A 9,446-nucleotide genomic window follows, 5' to 3' on the forward strand; every position below is an offset into this window, starting at 1 on the left:
CTTTGAAGACATTATGAATTTTGCTATTGGGAACTAAATGTTATAGCTGTGCAGGTAATCTGTCTTTCACTCTTTGTTTTTGTTACTTTTAAGATTTTCTCTATGATGTACTGCAGTTTCACTACCATTTTTCTAAGTGTAGGTTTACTTTTATTTATCCTGTTCTGTACTTGGAGAACCCTTTAAATCTGAGGACTTATGTTTTTCTTGAATCCTGAGTCCTTTACTTCTGAAACTGAGTTAAAAAGATCTCTGTCTTTGTCTCTCTTTATATATATATACATATATATGTATGTCTTTCAAGTCTATACAATTATTAAACTCTTTTCACACTTTTTATAATTTAATTTTTCTGTGCTGAATTTTAGTGTTTATTCAAATCTATCCAAGCTGCTTATAATTTTACAAATCAAGCACTAAATAAATATTAGCTATTATTATACTTTAATAACTTCTAACATGCTGATTGTATAGTCTGTCAGGTAGTTCTAATATCTTGGATTTTTGGAGGTTTTCATTTTCCTGTGGTCACATCTGCTGACTCCCCTTAGAGTAGATTGTTTCTTAGTAAAATTCGTAATTTTTAAATGTTTGGCTCATTTTCAGTTGTTTGTTTTTATTTTTTTTAAAGATTTATTTATTTATTCATGAGAGACACAGAGAGAGAGGCAGAGGGAGAAGCAGGTTCCCATCGGGAGCCTGTTGCAGATTCTATCATGGAATTCCAGGATAACGCCCTGAGCCAAAGGCAGATACTCAACTGCTGAGCCACCCAGGCATCCCAACCAGCTGTTTGTTTTCAATGTGGGAATCTCAAGTGCTTTTGAGGGCTTCATTTCTATCAGTTCTGGTTTGAGGTAAAATTTTACATTAATTTCTCAACTGCAGAATCTAGATGTGCTCATGGTATAAGCCTGCAGTTCTTTTTTTTAACAAAACACTTTTTGTATTTTTTTTTTTTTTTTTGCATTTGTCTCTGTGTGCGTGTGTATTGTTTCCCAGAATTAAAGATTCTGTGGAATTTGGAGCCCTTTACTCTCTATGCCTACTGGTAAATTTTTAGTTTGTAGCCAACTGTTCAATATTTGGCTTTTCCTCATGATACAAACAAACAAAACTCAACAAATTTTGAAAACGTATGGAAAAATTCCTTATTTTATTTATCCTGAGGATGGTAATGAATTGACTAGGGAGCTATCAGAAAAGGCAAAAAACAGGGATCCCTGGGTGGCGCAGCGGTTTGGCGCCTCCTTTGGCCCAGGGCGCGATCCTGGAGAACCGGGAGCGAATCCCACATCGGGCTCCCGGTGCATGGAGCCTGCTTCTCCCTCTGCCTGTGTCTCTGCCTCTCTCTCTCTGTGTGTGTGACTATCATAAATAAATAAAAATTAAAAAAAAAAAGAAAAAGCAAAAAACAAAAATAAAAACACAAACTGACCGGTATAGGATTGATGTAAATAATAGAGACATTCTTGTATGAGATATTTAGCTAAGCCTTCTATTCATTAATGGTGAAAATAGAGTCATTTTATTTTTTTTTTATTTTTTTTTTAATTTATTTTTTATTGGTGTTCAATTTACTAACATACAGAATAACACCCAGTGCCCGTCACCCATTCACTCCCACTAGAGTCATTTTATTTTATATATATTTGGAGCTTTGAAGCAGTGAAGATAATCTAAAATTATAGGTTTGCTGGAAGTACCTGGCATTGAGATTTCTTTATAAGTTTTTATTGCTCTCAATAATTAGGTAGATGTTTCTTAACCTTTCTTAGGGAGAGAAGAGTACAATTAACATGCAAAGATTTCTATAAATTTTCACAGAGTCCATGGACCTCTTGGGGCCTACCCAAAGACATTAGGTTAAGACTCTTTGAATCATATGGTATTTGGGCTACGGTTAAAATAAATTCATCATATTTGGGCACTCTTTTTAGAGTTTCTGAAGGGTTTCCAGTCAGGGCACCCATCTCATCCACCCAGCTTCCCAACAATTTGATAAATATTTTAAAAAATGTGTGAAGTCTAAAAAAATCCTCTCTATTTCAAATAAAGGTCAGGTTAGAGGATATGGATAATAGGGAGCCAAGTGTTTCTCCCAACTGAACATGAGGATTAGCCTGATTTACCCACCTGGACCCTGGAAGTCTGGACAGGGCTGATGTCTCTGTTGGAGAAATACTAAGTACCAAGTACTTAGGGTAAGTACTCAGTCAGGGAAGTACTAGTAAGTAGGAAGGCAGGGAAAATAAGAATAGGCTCCCTCTGAAAGAAGGAAAAGAGTGGAGCTCAGCTGTAGATCAGATATATTTTCCAAATTTACCAATGGCAGAGAAAATAAATGATAGAAGCTTGGGAAAAATTCTTCCGTGGGGAGATGAGGAGATGGCAAAATATTTCCCCTGAGCAGCTCTGGTGTAGATGACAGGTGGTAGAGTGTATATAAGAGGGACTAAATAGCTTAAACATTTCCTATGGAAAATGCTCCACGAGAGTGATATATACCCCCAGTTGCCTTCCTAAAATCGATGGTGTTGATTTGTAGCTCTTCATCCCAAGAAGCAAGCATGTATGGAGGCTGATTATGAAGGGCTTATCCTGATACCATTTTGTCTCCCTGGCACGCTCTACCTCCACAGCTTAGAACACAAGTTGCCCAGGCCCCTTGTCCTTATGAAGAGAAATTATGTGCAGTTTACTGAAAAACCTTGAAGTGATACTCTTCTTTAGTTCCATAAGGTTACATTTTAAAGGAGTTTACAGTAGGATTCCAGGGGCTGATAAAAATCACAAAAAGGTCAAACCTGTCTCTTTTAAACATATCACCCTTTTAGTTGAATGCTAAATAAGATGAATCCATTGCTTCCTAAAATTAGTAATTAAAACTTTATTCTTATTCATGTTCCTGAAATCTTAATTTTGTCCTTATAATTTTTGGCCGGTACTCCTTTAAACCACAAATCTGTGACCACTTGGAATTACCTCTTGCTATCCCTTGCCTTAGGTCTTTCATAACTTCAGTCCCTTTCTCCTCTTAGATTCTTTCTCATCTTTCTTGTGTAGTAACTCACCTCATTATGTTTGTAAAGGCCTGTGAAAGATGTTATGTGTATCTATTAAGAATTCTTCAACACATGGTGTAGCTGCTATGGATCTGAAATCTTTGGCTCTAAGTTCACTGGAACTGTGATTAGTATTTCTGGGGCCCAAACAGCTCAGCTACCCGTGTAAGGATTCAGTGGTGACAAACCAGGGCCACAGAGCACAGCTATGAGTTCCTCTGTCAGGATCTCTTCCACTCATGCTCAGTAGTAAACACTGAGTTGTCAGTATTAATACTTGTTTACAAGGAAACTGAAATGACTTTTCCTGGATTCCAAGCCTCCCTTTTGGTTTCATTTCTGGTGGAGCTCTAATTCTTCTCAGACTTCTAGCCTTTTCCCTAAAGCAGTATAGGAGGTTGTTGTAGCGGAACATGTTAAGTGTAAATTGAGATATATTACTCAAGAGTTTTCAGTTAAGTCTTTTTTTTTTTTTTTAAGTTTTATTTATTTATTCACGAGAGACACAGAAAGAGAGAGGCAGAGACAGAGGCAGAGGGAGAAGCAGACTCCTTACAGGGAGCCTGATGTGGGATTCAATCCCAGAACCCTGGGATCACATCCTGAGCCGAAGACAGACGCTCAACCGGTGAGCCACTCTGGTTAAGTCTTAAATAATGTGGGGCAGCCTGGGTGGCTCAGCGGTTTAGCACCGCCTTCAGCCCAGGGTGTGATCCTAGAGACAAGGGATCGAGTCCCATGTCGGGCTCCCTGCATGGAGCCTGCTTCTCCCTCTGCCTGTGTCTCTGCCTCTGTGTGTGTGTGTGTGTCTCTCATGAATAAATAAATAAAATCTTAAAAAAAAAGCCTTAAATAATGTTATTTTACAGATGAGGTGACTTGAGGCTTTAAAAAAGTGGAGAAGTCTGGATTTGAACCCAGAACTATCCAACACCAAAGTCAGTTCTTTGTGCTTCTCTATGATGCCCTCTTATTTTAATCTCTTAGATTTTTTTGAGGTTGGTTCTCTGTTTACCTTAACATCATGTCAGTCAAGACAGATTGTAGGAATTACACTACATAATACCCACACTTTTATCTGAATAAACCATATGGGAGACATTTCTTACCGAAGTTCAAGTCTGTTCAACTCATCTTACAAAGCCTTGTTTTACTGATTTTCAGAATCTGAAGAGATAGCACATTTTTTAATTTGATTTTTCTGAAAGGACAGGTTGATGTTTATTTGTTTCTGTAATTCTATCTGGGCAGTTACAATGTAAAAATGTAGTTGTATATGACCACTGACTAAAACATTAGCTCATTTCACCCTACAGTACTGTAATAATTTTAAAAAGTATCTATTAGAAATGATTTATCATACATTCTCAATGTAAAGAGTTGAGACAATATGAGATACATACAGTAAAATATAAAAGCCTCTATCATCATTGCATTAGGTTTTATACCTATTTCTATGTGTAACTATTGAAAGCAGTAAGGTATTTATTGTTCCAGTCCTTTCTATATATTGCTTACGTGTTCATGTACACATACACACGTAGGTAGTATATTTATTTATTCCTTGTTTAGGGTAGTATATTTATTTATTCATTGTTTAGGGTGAAGTTAGATTATACTAATTGTTTTAGATTTGTTTTTTTTTTCACTTAATATGTTTTGAAGATATTTGTATGTCGGTTCAAATAGATGTGCCTCATTCTACTTACTGGCAACATAGTATCCCATTCCTTATTAATACCAAAATTTCCTAAGGTGAGTTCCATGGTCAATAAAAAAATTGGGAAATACAAGATTAAATGCAGTTTACCAGAGTTCTTTACTATAGGCTATCAGAACTCCAGTATGAAAATGTGTGTTGTAAATCTTCAAGAGGGTTTATTCAGGATAGAGTATTTATCAAACTTAGTTTGCCACTTTAATTTATTTGATTTCAAAGCTTCTTCAGGGTAGATGCTGCCTGTCATGGATGATGCAAATCTAGGAGGTTAGGCTAATACTTAAGATGCCAGATCTTAGCTGACTGGACCCCACGGGTGCAGTCAACAGTATACAATTTAACAGGAGTAAAAATGTTGCACACTGGTTTCAAATACCAGCAACACAAGTATAGAATAAGGATTAATGATTTTTAGAAAAAGTAAAGTCTTTACAATTGTATATGAATGCAAGTTCAATATAAGCTATCAAGTTGATTTGGCTGCATAAAAAGCTAATGAAAATTTAGCTTAACTGGACTTATGGTATTCCCATTAGCCAAGGTAATTATTTTACTATACTCTTTGTTGATCCAGCTTTGGTCCTTCAGCTTCTTTTAGGGAAAGTTCCACCTCTAGGTTCCTTAGCACCTAGAGCCAATAAAATACCCTTGCCCTTAATCCTGACTCATCCTCCGGGAAGGGAAGAAGGGGGCAGAAAGAATAGATAGGAGCCTGCAGAAAACTTAGAAACTCAAAGCGATACTGTATATAGACAGTTTAGAAGGTTTTTTCTTACTTCTCTCAATTCAGTGCTGCAGATATTATTTCCTTCATTTTACAGATAAAGAAACGAGCTTTGGCCAGAGCTAGGTCTTGACCTTACTTCCTTTGATGCCAAGTATAGGTTTTTTCATTTAAACTCCTGTTATGTTTATATATATGTATTTTTAAGCATTCCTTCCTGATTACCAAATGCTTCCCAACTCCATTGTCTGAGTCTCGCCACTCTCCCAAATACTCTAGGTAACTATTATGTTCTTTCAAGTAGAGCTAATCTGATTTCTGACTACTCACTCCCTCTACACACTTTTTTTTTTTAATGTAAATGATGAACTGATTAATGGCAACTGGATTTGAAAATACTTTTCTAATTTATTCTTCCACTTCAACCTGGTCTCAGCTCTTTAGCCCTCTGCCAGAATTTGCTGTTGTCCATTGTCCCAGATCTTGCTTTCAGAAATTATCCCCATCACTTAATGTACAGAAAAAAAATCACTCAATCATTTATTTGAAGTGGCTGAATGCTTATATTTCTGTATTCTGCTACCTAAGAGTAGTCAATATTAAATTTTCTGGTGTGGTCTTTGGTGGTATCTACTCAATCATTCGTTAAAAATTAAATACCTAGATAATGAAGAGTAAATTTGAAAATTTTCTACTGCTAGTAAAAAAACCCGTTTTTCCATAAGATATTACTGTTATAAAATGGTTATTAAATGGTTATTAAAACATTGGTACAATCCCAAGATAGCTTTTTAAAATCAGGTTATCCTCGATCAACTATATATATAAATATATATATATATAGTTATATAGTTTAGTTATATAGTTATATATTTAAATATTTTATCCATTCATAAGAGACACACAGAGAGAGGCAGAGACATGGCAGAGGCAGAAGCAGGCTCCCCAAGGGGAGCCCAATCTGGGACTCGATCCCAGGACTCCAGGATCACACCCTGAACTGAAGGCAGATGCTCAACTTCTGAGCCACCCAGACATCCCAACTGTTTATATTTTTTAAGTTAACGTTTATAATATGTGTTCTGAACAGATACATTGGTTCTTCAGTCATACAAAATATTTTATCCAACATATCACCTGAAAGAAGTGTTAATATACTGAGCTTTTGTGTAAACTTCATGGAACTGAAGTTTAAACCTCAGAAACATAGGAGATGTTTTGAGAAACATTTAATCATATTGAAAAAAGAATGTTGGATGATAATGATGTGGATATCATTTCATGAGAACAGATTAAAAACTGTCTCCTTCCTTCTTTCACAGACTATCCATATAGCTATAGTGCTTGTGACTGGCATTGGCAATATTGATGTACCGAATCGCCTTTAAAATATTTACCTCCCCCCAAATAAATAAAATATTTACCCAAATATTTTGGGTACCTTACATAAAATCTCTCAAACAATATAAGCCTGTAATTCATTATTAAATGTAATTATGCTGGGTGCTGTGGGGGGAGCAAGAAGCTTAAGATGATGTTCCAGAGTATGGGCAACTTCTAATCTAGTTGAAGAGAGAAGGCCATGCCTGGCAACAAAATTGGAACTCATTATATAATTTGTTAATCAAACCAGAGAATTTTTCCACCTCCTTCAAGCAAGCAAGCAAGTAACTCATGTGGTACAGACATTAAATGAGAAGGAAAAGGGACACCTGGATGGCTCAGTGGTTGAGCACCTGCCTTCGACCCAGGTCATGATCCTAGGGTCCCGGGATCGAGTCCCACATCGGGCTCCTTGCAGGGAGCCTACTTCTCCCTCTGCCTGTGTCTCTGCCTCTCTCTCTGTGTTTCTCATGAATAAATAAAATCGTTAGGGAATCCCTGGGTGGCGCAGCGGTTTAGCGCCTGCCTTTGGCCCAGGGCGCGATCCTGGAGACCCGGGATCGAATCCCACGTCGGGCTCCCGGTGCATGGAGCCTGCTTCTCCCTCTGCCTGTGTCTCTGCCTCTCTCTCTCTCTCTCTCTCTCTCTCGCTCTCTGATGACTATCATAAATAAATAAATAAATTAAAAAAAAAATAATAAATAAAATCGTTAAAAAAATGAGAAGGAAAAGTAAGTTTGTGTAGGAGATGAATTGTGAGCAGGGCTTTGAAGGATGGGGGGATGGCAACAGGAAGAGAAGATTCTGCAAGTCCTAACAAGGAAATGAGAATGGCCAGAAGAAGGGAAGAAAAGAAAGAGTCACTAAATATTTGTAATATTCTGTAATCTATCTGTTTATTGACTCATTTAATCCTCACAGCAGCCTATGAGGGAAATGTTTAGCCTGTTTTTTAGAAGAGGATATTGGGATGCAGATTCTGATTCCGAATCTGTGCTTTTCCCACTGCACATTGCCTCTGTAAAACCTGTAAAAGTGAGCTAGCACTCTTGCATGAACCATATCCTTATCTGAAAAATATAAAAGTATAAGGAATTCAAATGCATTTTCAAAATAATATAGCTGCTTTGGGTCACTATCAGTTCATCCTGTTTGCTAAGTAGCACACCTTTCTCATCTATATAAATCTTTTTCATATTTAATAAATGTCATTGAGTTTGGCTCTTTGTTAACTTGACTTATGAGATTTTTGTTTCCTCATGACAATTATTTCCAAACTTATGAATGAATAATCTGGTCAGTGTGGACCTGTGCCTAAGTAATTACAAAAATGTGGTTTTTGGCCTCTGCTGGAAACCCTTACCTTCCTAGGACTTGGCACCTTTCCTCTTCCTGAAAAGAGAGATTTTACCATTGCTTAATCAGCGCTGGCATTAATAGAAGTGCAGAATAACTTTAAGTAATTAGTTCGGACCATAAATTTTTGGTTAGCTCACATATGTAACTCTTAATTAGCTATATTATTTAGAGAAGGATGCCACAGAAATTTACAGGATATAGGCAGACTTCATTAAGAGACTAGATCCCTCATGTCCCTTCTTTACTCTCTTAATCTTAATCACCTTCGTTTTGTTTTAAGCTTACTTAATGACTCCTGCTGTGGGAACCTAAGGCTTCTAAAGGGACTTCAGGTTATACTCTGCTCTAAATTTCTTTAAATGATCTCTCTTTGAGACCTTCAAAACTTCATCTTCATTGTTATCAGGAGCAGCATTATTTATCTATCTTCAAAGTTCATAAATTTTTAGCTACATTAAAAAAATCTCCATAATGTGGCATAAAAATCTTCATTGTCAAATAATTATTTGAAGTGATATTTTTAAAGAACAATAATTAATTTCATTGCAATTTTTTTTTCTGTTGACAATTTATTACTTTGAAAAATTTTGGACAAAATAGAGAAAGTAAAAAAGACCCTGTAATTTAGTGAATAGTCTTTCATAATTTTTCATGCAAATAAAAAATATACACATAAATAGGATCATATTTTCTTTAATTTGCATGTACCTCTCAAAAAGCCATTATGGACATGTCTCTGAAATAATACATAATGATTTATTTTATGCATTTGAATGCTGCATAATATTTCATTGTATGTGTCATGACTTAATCCTATTGACAGAAAAGTTGGTTGTTTCAAAGTTTTCACTTTTTAGAAAAAGGATGTCATAAATATTATTTTATATACATATATTTTATCTATTTCTTTATGCTTATTCTTCAGATAAATTACCAGGAATTGAATTTATGGATTACGAGGTATGCAAATTAACATTTTGATAGTACTAATATACTCACTAGGAATTTTATGTCAATTTATATTCTAACAAACATTATGTGATTGTATCTACTTTCAAACACTCTTTAGCATTTGACATTAAATTTTGACATTAGGGGGGAGGAGCAAGATGGCGGAGGAGTAGGGTCTCCAAATCACCTGTCTCCACCAAACTACCTAGAAAACCTTCAAATTATCCTGAAAATCTATGAATTC

At 35.9% G+C, this 9,446-nt stretch overlaps 1 long non-coding RNA gene across 2 annotated transcripts in view; it reads left to right on the forward strand.

The window, feature by feature from the left end:
* Nucleotides 1-9,212, forward strand: part of LOC144295899 (uncharacterized) — a 49,297-nt gene extending 40,085 nt beyond the window's left edge. For both annotated transcript variants that reach the window (XR_013363017.1, XR_013363016.1), the window contains exon 7: nucleotides 9,177-9,212. This is a non-coding gene — a long non-coding RNA (uncharacterized LOC144295899). The remainder of the gene's footprint in view (nucleotides 1-9,176) is intronic.
* Nucleotides 9,213-9,446: the final 234 nt, after the last annotated feature.

The sequence above is a fragment of the Canis aureus genome, chromosome 24, assembly GCF_053574225.1.
Source record: "Canis aureus isolate CA01 chromosome 24, VMU_Caureus_v.1.0, whole genome shotgun sequence".
NCBI lineage: Eukaryota > Metazoa > Chordata > Mammalia > Carnivora > Canidae > Canis > Canis aureus.